This window comes from Solanum stenotomum, chromosome 9, assembly GCF_019186545.1.
Source record: "Solanum stenotomum isolate F172 chromosome 9, ASM1918654v1, whole genome shotgun sequence".
Taxonomy (NCBI): domain Eukaryota; kingdom Viridiplantae; phylum Streptophyta; class Magnoliopsida; order Solanales; family Solanaceae; genus Solanum; species Solanum stenotomum.
In genome coordinates this window covers 39,471,203-39,487,246 of record NC_064290.1, presented here as the reverse complement: position 1 = coordinate 39,487,246, position 16,044 = coordinate 39,471,203, and the positions used below count along the sequence as shown (strand labels likewise).

Sequence of the window (16,044 nt, the reverse complement as noted above, 5' to 3'; positions counted from 1 at the left end):
TGTTTAGACTTGTTGAACTTTAGATGTTTTGGTACATTGACTTTCAGGTTCTAGGTTATTTCTTCCGCATTGTTTAGTTCATTGTTAGACTTTTGTTGGAGTTTATGGGAACTCCCTATTTCTTTCCTTAGTACTTAACTGCTTTCATATACTTAAATGCCTTAGTTTTTAGATTAGTTGCTTGGTTTGGGTTGTTGTAGTGGTTTTCCTACCGGAGAGTTAGTGTGGGTGCCAATCACGATGGTCGGGGTCATGACAAAGTTGGTATAAGAGCCTAGGTTCATTGATCTCGATGTACCAAAATGAGTCTAGTAGAGTCTAGCGGAACGGTACGGGGACGCCTTTACTTTTCTTCGAGAGGCTATAGGACTTTAGGAAATCTCTCTATTTTCTCTTGTCTCTTTTCGTGCTACAACTTAATTCCAATTGGTATCTATCAATTTGAATTGGTAGCTAACCTCCTTCACTCTTTTGTCCGCATATGGTTAACACTAGATAGAACGGCGTCAAGCCCGTAGCTCCCATTAATGCTCCAGCTGCGGAATCTGCAGCGAGAGGTCGCAGTGGATGCAAGGGTAGAGGAAGAGCTAGGGATAGAGGTCGAGAAAGAGTAGCGCCTGCTAGGAATGGAGCTCCTGTTGAGAATGCTCCTGTGCATGAGAACGCTCCTGCGTATCATGAAGAGATTGAAGAGGAGAATGTTGATGTTGAGAATGTTGAGGATGTGGGATAAGAGGAAGAGGTGCAGGCTGAGACTACCGATGTTCCCCCCATAGACCCAGTGTTAGCTCGACAGATCATGTCAGTTTTGAAAGGGTTGGTTAGTCCTGGAGTGCTTCCTTCTGCTCAAGCAACTCAAGTTCCTACTAATCCTTCTGTTGCTAGCACTGCACCCAAGACGGGTGGAACGGGAGGTAATAATGCTTTCTTCTGTCCTTTGTTGGGTTCTGTTATGACTGGTAATGAGCATGAAATGTTGACTAAGTTTTTGATGCTAAAGCCTCATGTGTTTTTTGGTTCTGAGAATGAGGATGCTTATGAGTTCTTCTTAGATTGCTATGAGAGGCTTCATACGTTGGGATTGTCCATCAGCATGGGGTTGAGTTTGTGTCCTTTCAACTTCAAGGTGAGGCTAACAGTGGTGGAGAGAGGATCCGCTTATTTATTAGGGGACTGAATTCTAAGTTACAAGTATTATATGTTCATATGACTTCTGTAGGGAGGAGCTTTAATGAGGTAACAGATTATGTTAAGAAGGTGGAGGGGGTGAGGCCAGACGGTCAGGCTAAGGCATCGGCAAAAGGGCCAAGATTTCAGGCAACTTTCAAGGTTCTTATTCCAGAGGTTCAGCGAGGCCAACGGTTGCAACCAAGACAATTCATTCTGCCATGCCTTCCTCTACAGGTAATTACTCAGGAACTCCATCTCATTATTTTCAGGATAGCCAAGGAGTTGCGCCTTCGACGGGCGACACACCATTTTTTTGATCGCAGTTGCTACAATTGTGGAGAACCTGGGCATATGAGAAGAAATTGTCCCCACCCACATGTGTTAGATTTCGTGTAGCAGCTCTATAGAGCAGTGATAGCCACAGGGAATGGTAATAATGGTAGAGGACGTCCACAAGGTGGGTGAGGGGGTAATCCGCGAGGCCGTGGAGGTAGAGGAAATGGTAATGTAGGCAGGGGTAATGCACAATGATAAGTCCATGATTTGGACTCTTTTACGGCTTTATTTTGATATATTTAGTGTCTTCAAATGCATATTTTGTCTCAATAACTGATGAAAATCCTTGAGTTTTAGGTATTTGGAGTTTGAGACAAAACATGGACACTATTGGGCAGAAAGGAACAAGGCAGCTGAAAAGAACGAAGAAAAGATGGCATGAGGATTGCCTAAGCCATTAGGCGAGTCGCCGAATAGTTATGGTCTCGCCTAATGTTCCAGTGTGCCAAGCTCTGAAGGAGAAAATTGAGTCGGCGAGATAAAGGAGTAGTCAGCGAGTCGCCGAACAATTTCGTGATGCAGCATTCCATCGCCCAATATTATAGAACTTGAATTTGCTGAAGGCCAATGTGGAAAGGCGATGAACCAGACCAAATGGCAGATCGCCGAGTGGATCGACAATCTTAACTAACTGCGCCGAGTGATCCTTCGCAACACACTTTTTGACAATTATAAATACCTATTTAAATTTTTAGTTTAGTATCAAGTTTTACAATTCGGAAACCAATTTTTAGAATTACTCAATTTTAGAACTTAGTTTTTGGGAGACTTTGTTCCTTAGCTTTGAAGATTTGAGGATTTCCATTTCTAAGCAATTGGAATTGGGTATTGAAGATTCTTCATCTTTGACGTGTGTAAAGACAATATCTATTGTACCTATTTGATGGAAAAACTTTTCGGTATCAATTTCTATCTCTTTACTATGTCTAGCTAAAACCCCAATTCCTGGGGTGTGATTTTGTGAATATTGGTTGAATTTACTGCTAGGTATTGTTAATTGATTGTTTATTCGCTGTTTAAAAGTGATTTTGTTCAGTAGTTGTGTTGAATTTAATGGGGTTGTAGTTGCAAATACAATTTTATCTTCATGTTTTTGACTTATTCGAGAGAGAGGTTTGAAACCAAAACTACTGAATCGATAGTTTGCGATTATTGAGTTGTCGTGGGTTCATCTCAAGAGTGAATCCTAAATCCACTCCCACACATTCAGCTCGAGAGAGTAAATGGACTAAGGCGAAGGCTGTGCTTCATTGCTGCTTATCGGTGTTCGAGAGAAACCAATTTGATTCGGGGTAAATTGTTTGAGAGAAAATTTACTCCCACTAAAGTCTAGCCTAGTTACCAATTTCCAGCGAGTTACTATCAATAGCATTTACCCGGTTGTGTATTTTAGCCCATATTCCTATCACATCCCAAGAATCCCGTCTCCATAATTGCATTTTCATTTTTAGTTGTCATTTTAGTTGATAGTTGATTATAAAACCCCATTTGATAATTGTCATTTGTGTCACTCTTTAATTTGATATGCTTATTTTCGAAAAAGTCTCTAGTTATAATTGACTCGTACGAAGTTTTTGCTTTTCTGCTGATTCTCAATCACAAACCGCTCCCTTGGGACTCGACCCCAACTCACTAGTTGGGTTATATTACTATTGAACGACCGTGGACGCTTAGTTGGATGAAGTGCCTGGATATGTCAAGTCAAAATGGTGCCGCTGCCGGGGAGTGGTGCTAATTGAGAATTTTTAGTTAGTTAAATTTTATTCTTGTTAGGTATAGTGAAACTTAATTTTTAGCTTTGTTTTGTGTGCTTATACTTTGAAATAGAAGTGGTGAGCATGTCAGGCAGTACTTACGAACCAATGAATTTCCCTCCGTTAGAAGTGATGATGTTCAGGGAACGCATTCTAACCTTCAAACAATTGGAAGGTGAAGGGATTCACGAGTCGTGGCTAAGGTTTAAAGCACTGTTGGTTCAATGCTCAATTCATAAAATACCCGATGTAGTCCTTCTGGAATGTTTTTACAGGAGTCTTAGTCCCGGGAATAAGGTGTTAGATGATCAACTCATCCTAAGTGCTATTGCACAACAACCCTATGAGATAGCAACCCAACTGCTTGATCACATGGCTAAGACAAACCAAGAAGTTGAGAGGGGCTTCATATTAACCGCACTGGTAACTCAGTTTGACGATTTGGCCAAATATTAGAGATTGAAATCTAGTGCAAAGGAAAAGAAAGATACATACCCCCTCATGAGAGGAGAAGACCTGAGAACAATGAGAGTAAACATGTCGAGGATACCCTGTTAATCATTCTACAAAAGATCAGTGAGCAAGATAGAGTGCTAGAAGAGATGAAGGAGAATATTGAAGTGCTAAATCAGATGATCGGTTCTCACTCTAGATCTATCCAGCTAATTGAAACTCTCATAGGTCATGTATTGCCTCAGTTCCACCCAAATGAACAATTGGGGTTACTTAGTCGCACTAGGGACAACCCCAATAATGGAGCTTGAGTAAGGACTTGCATCGTGCCACGACGTTAACTAAGGCATTGCTTGGGAGGCAACCTAATATTTTATTGCTTTATTGTTATTTTAGAATAATGGTGTGTTGATTGTGCAGGCTAAAGTGTAGGAAATGTTTGAAAAGTATAGATTGGCAAGCTAAAGTCCATTCGGTGAAACGCTGAAGAGGTCAGCGACCCCGACCTAGACCGACGTTAGACTCAAGACAACTTTAAGGTAGAGTTTGTAAAACTCGGCGAGCCCAAGAAATCATTGGCGATTCGTCGATCAAGTCGGCGATCTCGATCTTGTTCGCCGTTTGGACCCTCACATCAACGAGGGTCCTGTAAAACTTGGTGAGCTAAGTGACTACTTAGCGTGTCATCGAGTGGGTCGGCGACCACGACTAACGTCGCTTAATAGGCGAAGAACTGGACGGTTTATTAGATGGCCAAAGGTTTAAATTTTGAATTCTTTCATTTTCCCTCATTTTTCATCTTCCCAAACTCGCACCCTTCTAGTATTTTCAATATTTCCGCACTCTATAAGTATTTTAGTTGATCGATTGGTGCTTGGATTTGGATTACATTGCAGCCTAGCTTTTCAGTCCTTAGTAATCAACAACTAAGGTTGGTTTTTCGAAACCCTAATTTATTTTTAGTAATTTGTACTCTTATGTAAGCAATATTATGTTGATGATGTATGCTGGGCTCTCTGATAGGATTAGAATGTTTGAATGACTATCTGTAATTCGATAATCCTGCCCGTAATGTTTTTAATGTTAAATTCCCATCTTTTTGTGCTTTAAAATGAAGTAAATTTTGCGGGGTTGTGCTTGCATGTTATTTGAATTTGGTTGGGTGAAGTCTGAGTAACCTGTATTTGTGCCAAACAATGTAATTTGGCTAATGATAAAGCGAGTGACTTTGTGTTAAGGGCAAAGGTCGTCAATTGGCCAAATTTGGCAAAATTGGGAGAAGTCTGAGTATCCCAGGGTAATGGGTGTCATGGGTCTTGTTTGAATTCGCGTTGTGAATGTTTTGATTTTGTTTTCAGGGGTTGCGGGGTTGAATTTGAGAATTTGGGTTGAAAATAGGCAAGTTGGGTCGTTTGACCAGCTGGGTAAAGCTCGCCGAACCACTTGGTAGTTCGCCAAATGTCCCCATCTCGCCTTTAACATCATGCTTTATTTGATGATTTGTTTTGTAACTTTCGGCGAGAAGCCTGAGGTCGCCAAGCACACTTGACGACTTACCGAAAACCTTTTTGATCCCCCTTTGTCTGCACCCCTTAAACCTTTTTGCACTGTAACTTTCGGCGAGCTAATTCTTACTCGCCGAAAGATGTTGGTGATTCGCCGAAAGACCTATCCTTTTGCCGACTTGCCTAGAATTTTGAGCCAATCCATTCGGCGATCCCGACCTAGCTCGCCAAAGCGATTCAATGACTCACCAACTGGTTCGACGAGTCTGTCTGCAACTGTGTTTATGTGATTTTAACTTAGATGTTTCTAACTTTTCCCGATGTTTTGCAGACATGACTAGATCTAAAGTTGCAGGAAGAAACATGCCACCCCGCGGGAAAGCAAAAGGGATTACACTCAAAGAGGGTGCAGCTGCATCTTGGGGCAAGGCCACAAAACATTCCACAACTGGTGGGAAAGGCAGAGGTAAAGGAAAAGCACCTGCGTCACCCGAGGCAAGCTCCGACAGTGACGACATCTATAATACGTACCTCACCACCTCTGAAAGTGAAGGTGAGTATCTAGGGCCTCAAACTATAGCGTATGATGATGATGAGCTTGTAGCAGCGCAGAGGGCATAGGTATGATCTAAAAATATGTATGACTCATCTAGGATCAGAACCCCTCAGCCCACCACTTCCTCTCCTCCAGTTCCAGAACAGGCTATAGTCCTAGCACCTCCTGTACAAGGCCCTCTTCCAAAGTCGATGAATAGATTAAAGACTAGGGGCTAAGGACGATCCTTGAAGAGAAGCGTTTGTCCACAGATGGAGTGATCGACAGGTATTTGGAGATAATGGATTGCCTGAAATACCACAAGTTCAAAATTTTCACAAAAAACCCCGCGGATCTTATATTCCAATCTGGGTTAGAGAATTCTACGGTACATTAATACCCTAGAGGAAGAAGCAAGCAACAACTTTCAAAGCAGTTGTTTACGTGGTTGTCAGAGGCCAGAAGGTAAATTGTCATAGTGCTGCTATCAACAGTCTTGGGCATGTCCACGAGTATTAATGATCACTGCCAGCACTTGATCAGAATAGACAAGCTGGAAAAGATGAAGAAGTGGTTAGCCCCACTGATTTCAGACGGTACTCTGAAGTGGTTAGTGGAAGGGGCTCCGATTGAAAAGAAAGATCTGAACGTAACTGCGAGATTCTGGTTCGGTTTTATCAGTAGCACAATTATGCCATATCAGAATGAGTCGATCCTTTGCCTTGCTAAGGTAGCTTGTTTGGGTTGCATCATAAAGGAAACTAGGATAAATTTGGGGATGATCATTGCTTAAGAGATTCTCATGCGTGCAAAGCAGCGCCAGATCTCTCTTCCTTTCCCGGTATTGATCACCGAGCTGTACAGATGGGCTCAGGTACCTAGAGATTCCAAGAAGGATGTGGAAGTGATTGCCACATCCTCTACCGATATCCAGAGGATCGAAGCAGAATATTTAAAGGACTAAGTTGAAAAGAAGAAGAAGGCAGCCCTGGTAGATCCTTCACCGATTGTGGACACAAACTCCATACCTACAGAGGCATCTTTGCCAACTCCTTCCCATGGGCCTTCAGGTACCTCTACTGCTACTCCTTCTCATGTTCCTAGTTATTCTGCTGCAGTACTGCCCCCTAGACCTGCTGCTGTTGCTGTCTTCCGGACTCTGGTCACCCAAGCTTCATTTCTCCGGATGGGGTAACTTGCCCATTCTGCTGATCGTCGAGCTGCCAGTCTCGAGGCCTCTATTCTGGGCATGATTCAGATTGCCCTGACTAATGCTGTAATACCATTGAGCCACTGCCATTGATGTCCTTGTGGCGAAGATAGTGTTGTGTGAGCATGTCCAAGGGTCCATCGAGGAGGTGACAACCTTAAAAGCTGCTATAGCTTCATTGCGAAGCGACGTAGATTAGCTGAAGTCCACCGATATGTCCATGGTCTTCGGGACGGTGGAGATCCCCAATGAGCGAGTTGAGCCAGTTTATCCCAAGTCTGAGGCAGAGACGGATGAGGAGTTGGTTGAGGTGGCTAAGGAAGCTTCATATGAGGGCCTTAATTAGACTGAAGAGGCCATGGTAGATGCTGTTGTGCAGGCTTCTTTGACAGATACTCCTTTGGCTGCTCCTATTGGGTCTGATACTGCTATTCCTTCTGAGATGACCTCGAGCACTGATGTCCAAGTCCATACTGATGCACCGAGCACTAATGTCCAAACGGGATCCCCTCTTTACCTCCCTCTCTGCCTTACTTTTACTTTGACTGGTGGATATTATTTTTTTGTTTGCATTTGAGGACAAATGCTTTTATTTATGGTGAGATGTGGCTCACCTTTTGTGTGACTCTTTTTGTGAATATTCTTGTTTTGTTTATATATTTGGGCTCTGAGCTAAATTCATGTTATACACAACTTTTTGTGGATGCTTGAGCTTGTGGCTCTTTGCTTTTAATTGTAAATGATTTTTGATCCTTCCAAAATTTTTTGCCACCTCTTGTATATGTTGAATGTGGCTGTTCTCTTGCAAATTTGAGTACCGGTTTTGATCAATATCGATTACTCGAATAGTGCTCATAATCGAACAAAAATGAATGTGCAGCTACGACGAGGCTAATTGAAGTTGCATTAGACAATAGGTGAACTCTTTGCATCTCATTGTGACTAGCCAAATATCAAATTGAGTCTCTTGTGATGAACATTGCACAATAGTGAAAGTGTGAAGTTTTATTTGACATTGGTGTCAATGCCTTGTGTGATGAGCTTACCGTGAACCATGTGTGATGACACCTAGAATTTGTCTCGTTGGTCCGGTTGACTAAGTGATGCAATTTCTTGGGATGATCTTGGGAAACTTTAAAGAGTGAACCAATTTGAAATTATACCTCTTTTGTGGCTTACCTTGTGAGTGTATGAACCTCTTTTAAGCACCATTTGAGCCTTAACCTTTTCTTGGAAGAAACTTGATAACATTGCTACCTTTTATTGACCCATTACCCATAATCTTCATGATCTGTGGTTTGTTTGAATAGCCAACTTAGGCCAAAAGCCTAAGTTGGGGGTGTGGTGAAAAGAGAAGGCAAATCAAGTAAATGCAAAGAAGTCCCTTGTGCCCATGTTTTTGAGAAAAATGGAACCCCTCCATATAAAAAAAAAAGAGAAAAATAAGAAAAGATTGAAAAAGAAAAAAAAGAAAGAAAAAGTTGTGAAATAAGGTTGTGGAAATACATAGAAAATGGGGTTCCTAACTACTCATGGAGGGTGAATAAGAGGTAACTTTTGAGCTTGAATGAACATGATAAAGAGAAGGAAATAAGGTGTTGTTCATATCACATTTCACGAGGATTTTTAGCCTATAAGCCTAAATGACCATACCATTACACTAAGCCCCTTTACAAGCCTTGAAAAGACCTTTTTGATCTTGAATGAGCTGAAGCAAAAGTCGATTGGAAAAAAGGGAAAACCTATGGGTGAAATCATGCATTGTGTTTATCTTTGTGAGTGTGAGTGTTGATCTTGATTCTAGAACTTTAATTGATTGAACCATTGAGTGAATATGGAATCATTCTTTTTGTGAGGGCATTTGAATACCTTTGTTAAGCTTGAACTTGCATTTGAATCAAGTGAAGAATTTCAAATTTGAAGTGAAGGGAAAGTGAAGAATTTCAAATTTGAAGTTTCTTGGACATTATAGACCATCCAGTTCGCGCTTGTTCGGCGACGTTAGTCGCACTTGCCGATTTACTCGGCGATTTGCCGAGTGATCACCTGCCCCGCTGATCACTAAAGTTCTTTCAGTTTCTTAGGGGTCAAGATGGCAGCCTACATTGATGTCACCGACTTGGTCGGTGACGCGCCGATGCACCAAACTACTTCGTTAGTTCACTGAGTTTTACAGGCTCTGACTTAACCTTGCATTGAGCCAAACGGCGGGTCAAGTTGAACACGCCGACCTCTTCAGCGATTCACTGAATGACCATTTTACTCGCCAATCTGTATTTTCCAAACACTTTCAGCTTCTAAACCTGTGCCACTAACACACCATTATTTATAAAAGCAAAATAAAGCATTTAAAACCTTGGGTTGCCTCCCAAGAAACATCTTATTTAACATTGTGGCACAACGCGAGTCCCCAATCACATTCTATTGGTGGGGTTGTCCCGAGTGTTACTAGGTAACCCCAGTAGTTTATTTGGGTGAAGAGGAGGCACCGCATAATTCAGGAGTGTCCTGATCAACTATATCGATCTAGAGTGAGAGCCAACCATTTGATTCAACACTTCAATACTCTCCTTCATCTCTTCCAACATTTGATCTTGTTCGGTGATCTTTTGGAGAATGATTTGCAGTGTGTCCTCGATGTGATTGTTCTCCTTGTCTCTAGACTAATTCCTCTCGAGAGGAGGTATGTACCTCCCTGGACTCTTGCACTGTTTTTCCACCTCTGATAATTTTGTGGACAACTCGTTAAGCCGAGTTACCAGTGCAGTTAACTCGAAGTCTCTGTTGACTTCTTGGCTCGTCTCAGCCGAGTTGTCACCAAATCCCCCAGCCATGCTTAGGGTACCTACTTACATCAACAAATTCAAAGGAAAACAAAACTAAAAATAAAGTTAGTAAATCATGACTATCGAAAGCAGAATTTGACTCAAGCCAAAAACATTCACGTAACACCACTCCCCGACAGCGGCACCATTTTGATGTTTGCGTAATCAAGACACAACTTCCGATGCAAGTGTCTACGATCGTACAATAGTTTAGTAACCAAACCTTACCAAGGGTTGGGGTCGAGTCCCAAGGGAGTGGGTGTGAAAGTTAGTGGTCAAGTGCAAAAGTCCTAAAACTAACCGTAGCTAAAGACTTTGGCGAATGAAAACATAACAAATTTAAAAAGGGTGATGCAAGCGTCAAGTATCAAATGGGGGTTTTGTCATAAGTAAGTCAAAACTGCAAAATTAACAAAGAGATATAATAAATGAAAGGGGGATTCTTGGGATGTGAATGGAATACGGGATAGACTAAATCATTGGTACATGCTTTTGATAGAGTACTCGTAGAGTAATTATGACTAGGCTAGACTTTAAAGGGGATAAGCTCTCTCTCGAGCAACTTACACCGTTTCAAGCGGGTTCCTCTCGAACATCCACTTTTCGCATGAAGAAAAACCTCCGCCTTAACCCACTCACTCTCTCGAGCTGAGTGTGTGGATATGGGACTAGGGTTCACTCTCTCGAGCTGAACCTTATGTCGACCTACTCGCACTGACCATCAATTTAGTAGTCTTAGTTTTACGACCTCTCTCTCGAGCAAGCCAAAAACACATATATCAGATTATATTTGCGACTACAACCTCATTGAGTTCATCTACAACCACTAAACGATTAAACTATCAACAAGCAAGACCCAACAACTAATCTAACCCATATTTACAAAATCAAACCCCAAGAATTAGGGTTTTAGCTACGCATGTAAACGAGATAAAGACGTATACCAATATCAGTTTCCATCAATGGGTATGCAAGATTAAGTCTTAAAACAAGCCAAAAGTGAAGAATCCAAGAGACCCAAGTCCAATTTCTTGAAGATGAAACCCTTCAAAAGTCCAAGTTCTTCAAAATCCTCTCTAAAACTTAGAGAGAATATCTCTAAAAAAAAAAACTCTGTCTAAAACTTAATAATCTAAAAACTTGGTAAAACAAGGTAAAAATTCGCCCCTAAGAATAAAAACTGAGTTAGTATTTGTAGTTTTCAGAAAATGTGATAGGAAGGATCTTTTAGCGACGTTAGTGGGAATTGCCGATGCATTCGGTGATCCACCCTTTTGTCTACTTCATTGCCTTTAATCAGTTACCTTCAACATCTTTGTGTCCTGGATAATTGGGCGATATAGCACTGCTTCGCGGAGTCGTTCGGCGATACGTCGACTTCTCCTTTTCACCGCCGATTTTCTCCTTTCCTTCAAGGTTCAGCACACTGGAACAAAAGGAGAAATAAGACCCTTCGGCGACTCGCCAAGTGGACTCGGCGATCCTCAGGCCTTAGTTTCATTTTTCTTTTTACCTTTTTCGTTTCTTTTTGCGACTTAGTGTCCATGCTTTCCTTCAAGCTTCAAATATATGAAATTTAAGGATTTTCATTAGATATTATGACAAAATAAACATTTGAGGACACAATCTCTATTAAAATATAGCCCTAAATGAGTCCAATTTGTGGACTCATCAGTGATGGTTGTGATTCTATGATTGTCTGATGTATGTTTGTTCTTTCTCCATTATGATACGTGTATGTATGTGAATGTTGCATTATTGATCACATTAATTGTAAATGAAGAAATATTAATGATGAATGTCCTGAATCATGACTCGATTGTATTATTATGAGAATGTACTTTTTGATTGTGATTGTGGTTTATTGAATGGATCGGGTGTTGCATTCCAACATACTAACTTGGATCGGTTGCCACGTTCCAACATAATTATAGGATCGGTTTTCACGTTCCAGCATAGACATTGGATCGGGTACCACATTCTGGTATGCTAATTGTTTGGGCTTGGGTTCCAAGATAGGACCAATAATTTGATGTAATTGTATATCTTTAGAAATGTGAAACTGCACCTCATTCGTAAATGTTGATAATATTATATATGTTCGATATATGCATGTGATTATATTATTGTAATGACTTATGTATGTTGCACTTAGTGGGATAGCCGCGTGATCCTACCAGTACACTGTGGTTGTTTACTGATACTGTACTCGCTCTTTCTTTGTTGAGTACAGGGTATGTTCAGGCGGCTATTGACACACCTCACTTAGAAGATCAGTGATCGTTGATCGACTCCAAGGGTGAGCCAGTTCTTCTGGGCTGCCATGAGTTCTCTTTCGTCTTTGTCCACCATTTTGGACTTATACTTTTCTAGTTAGTTATTCGTTCATTAGCTTGGGGTTGTAACCCTTATTGTTAGAATTATGGATCTTGTTAGATGATTTGGTACATTGACTTTTAGGTTCTAGGTGTATTTTTTCCGCATTTGTTTAGTTGTTAGATCTTTTGGAACCTTATGGGAACTTCAGTATTTAGCTATTTAACTTGCTTCCGTAACTTAAATGCTTTAGTTTTGGATTAGTTGTTGGGATTAGATTGTAGTAATGGTTCTCCCACCGGAGGGTTAGTATGTGTGCCAATCACGATGGTCTGGGTCGTGACAAAGTTGGTATCAGAGCCTAGGTTTGTTGATCTCATACCAAAACAAGTTTAGAGAGTATTGCGGAACGGTACAGAGATGCTTGTACTTTTCTTCGAGAGGCTATAGGAATTTAGGAAATCTCTTTGTTTTCTCTTGTCTCCTTTTGTGTTATAACTTGATTCAAATTGGTATTTGTCGATTTAAATTGGTATTTAGCCTCCTGCACTCTTCTGCCCGCAGATGGTTAACACTAGATTCAACGGCGTCAGGCCCGTAGCTCCCGTTAATGCTCCAGCTGAGGAATATGCAGCGAGAGGTCGCGGTTGAGGCAGGGGTAGATGAATCGCTAGGGATAGGGGTCGAGGAAGAGTGGCATCTACTAGAGATGGGGACCGGTCGAAAATGCTCCCCAAAATGAGGTCCCTCCCGTACATCATGAAGAGATAGAAGAGAATGTTGAGGTTGAGAATGTTGAGGAGGTTGGACAAGAGAAAGTGGTGCAGGCCGAGACTACATGTATTCCTCCCATAGACCTAGTGTTAGCTCTACAGATCATGTCATTCTTGAAAGGGTTGGTTGGTCCTAGAGTGCTTCCTTCTGTTTAAACAACTCAAGCTCCCGCCAATCCTCCTATTGCTATTAGTGTCCCTAAGATGGGTGGAACTGGAGGTAATGATGCTTTCTTTCATCCTTTATTGGGTCCTGTTATGACTGGAAATGAACATGAGATATTGACCAAGTTTTGAAGTTGAACCTGCCTATGTTCCATAGTTCTGAGAGTGAGGATGCATATGAGTTCATCCTAGATTTCTATGAGAGGCTTCATAAGTTGGGAATTGTCCATCTGCATGGGGTTTAGTTTGTGACATTCATCTTCAAGGTGAGGCTAAGCAGTGACCTAAGTGTGAATTTTGGTTGACTGTGGTTGCATTTTTGGGGCATATAGTTTCAAAAGAAGGGGTAATGGTAGATCCTCAAAAGATTGAGGCGGTTAAGAATTGGTTTCGGCCTAGCTCTGTGACGGAAGCTAGTAGTTTTGTGGGCCTCGCTAGCTAGTATCGTCAATTTGTGAAGAACTTTGCTTCTATTGCCACTCACTTGACAAATTTGACCAAAAAGGAGATACCATTTGAATGGGCTGAAAAATGTGAGGAGAGCTTCCAAAAGCTCAAGACTCTTTTCACCACCGCACCTATTCTAACATTACCGATTGAAGGTAAAGATGTTATTGTTTATTGTGATGCTTCACATTCTGGTTTGGGTGTTGTGTTGATGCATGATAAGAATGTTATAGCTTATGCCTCGTGTCAATTGAAGGTGCATGAGAGGAATTATCCAACACATGATTTGGAGTTGGCAGCGGTAGTGTTTGCTCTTAAGATCTGGTGGCATTACCTCTATGGTGTTAAGTGTGAAGTGTTTACTGATCATCGTAGTTTGCAGAATGTGTTCACTCAAAAGGATCTAAATTTGAGATAACTAAGGTGGATGGAGTTACTCAAGGATTATTATGTCACCATTCAATACCATCCGGGTAAGGCTAATATTGTGGCTGACGCTTTAAGTCGAAAAATGGTAAGTATGGGTAGTCTAGCTTGCGTAAGTGTAACCAAGCGACCTTTGGCCCAGAAAATTCAGACCTTGGAGTCTAAATTCATGCAATTGGGCATCTTAGAAAAAGGTGGGGTGTTAGCTAGCATTGAAGTAAGAGCATTGAAGTAAGAGCCACGTTTAATGAAGAGATCAAGGCAAAGCAATTTGAAGATGAAAATTTGAATGAACTTAAGAAGAAGACTGTGATGGGTAAGGCACAACATACCACTCTTGATGTTGAAGGTGCACTCAATTTTAAAGGAAGGATTTGTGTTCCTCGATTTGGCGACTTGATTCAGAAATTGTTGGTAGAGTCCCATGGTTCGCGATACTCCATTCATCTAGGGTTGACCAATATGTATCAAGATTTCAAGTGAATTTATTGGTGGCCGGGCATGAATAAAGACATACAGAGTTTGTGGCAAAGTGTCAAAATTGCCAAAAAGTAAAGTATGAGCATCAAAGACCTGTAGCTTTGCTTCAGAGAATGCCAATTCCAGAATGGAAGTGGGAAATGATAGCCATGGATTTATTGGTTGGTCTTCCCAAGACTTTGGGGAAGTTTGATTCTATTTAGGTAGTGGTTGATAGATTGACTAAGTCAGTCCATTTTATTCCAGTAAAAATAGATTATAATGTTGAACAATTGGCCAAGGTTTATGTGAAAGAGAGAGTGAGGTTGCATGTGGTGCCCCTTTGTATCATCTCAGATCGTGGTACTCAGTTTACCTCCAAGTTTTAAAGGAAATTACATGATGAATTGGGCACACAACTCACTTTTAGTACCACTTTCCATCCACAAATGGAAGGGCAGTCCGAGAGGATAATTCAAGTGTTAGAAGATATGTTGAGGGCATGTGTGATTGATTTTGGAGGGCATTGAGATAAGTTCTTACCTTTGTGTGAGTTCTCATACAATAATACTTATCACTCCAGCATTGATATAGCACCATTTGAAGCACTTCATGGTAGGGATGTAGATGACCCATAGGATGGTTCGAGGCTGAGGATATGAAACCATTGGGGCTTGATTTAGTGAAGGATATTCAAGATAAGGTAAGGAGTATTCAAGCTAAGCTTTTAGCAGCCCAAAATAGGCAAAAGAAGTATGTGTACCATTAAGAGACATGGCATTTCAAACTGGTGAGAATGTTCTTCTTAAGGTATCACCAATGAAAGGAGAGATGAGATTTAGCAAGAAAGGTAAGCTAAGTTAGCGATACATTGGTCCATTTGAGGTTCTTAAATGTATAGGGCTGGTGGCTTATAGATTGTCTTTACCTCCTAATCTATCGGGTGTTCACTCGGTCATTCATGTGTCCAAGTTGAAGAGATATCATGATGACGGGGATTATATCATTAAATGGGACTCCATTGTGTTAGACAAAGACCTCTAATATAAGGAGGAACCGATTGCAATTCTTGATCGTGATGTGCGTAAGCTGAGGAACAAGGAGTTTAAGTCCATGAAAGTTCAATGGAAGTATCGTCCAATTGAAGAAGCTACTTGGGAAACCAAGAAGGACATGCAAGACAAGTATCCCCGATTGTTCGTCGATTCAGGTACTACTCCATTCCTTCCTTAGCCTATTTTTCCTAAGTTTGTCACTCGGGGATGAGTGATAGGTAAATTGGTCTCTATTGTAATGACCAGGTTCCTTCGTTATAAAAAAGCCAAGGGGGAAAATTTTTGTGTTGAAAAACTTTTTTGTAGTAACTTGGAATTTCCCAACCCAGTCCAAATTTGGAAGAAATCGGAGTCATTAAAGTCTAGGGAAATCTGGTAACAATTGGGTGATTTAATTATGAATCGTATTACATGACTAGATAGATAAGTCATTAAGGAACCCGTACGACTTTACAAAATTGAATTCGGGCGAGTAGAACTCCCAAAATTTATCTTAGCATGAACGGGTAGTTTCTGAGTGTCGTTGGTTGAAGGCATGTTGTGAAATGGGAGGTTGGAATACTTGAATCGACTCACTGGTTCTGTTTAAGCCATTTGGGTGGGAATTCTGCCGCT

At 41.1% G+C, this 16,044-nt stretch overlaps 1 protein-coding gene across 2 annotated transcripts in view; it reads left to right on the top strand.

The window, feature by feature from the left end:
* Positions 1 to 16,044, top strand: part of LOC125876926 (pre-mRNA-processing protein 40A-like) — a 1,068,087-nt gene that overhangs the window by 440,033 nt on the left and 612,010 nt on the right. The window contains exon 1 of one of the 2 annotated variants that reach the window (XM_049558215.1): positions 387 to 397. The exons of the other annotated variant lie outside the window; for it this stretch is intronic. The gene's annotated coding sequence lies outside the window, so the exon portion shown is untranslated. Of the gene's footprint in view, positions 1 to 386; positions 398 to 16,044 lie in introns of those variants that run through there. 2 annotated transcript variants of the gene reach the window in all.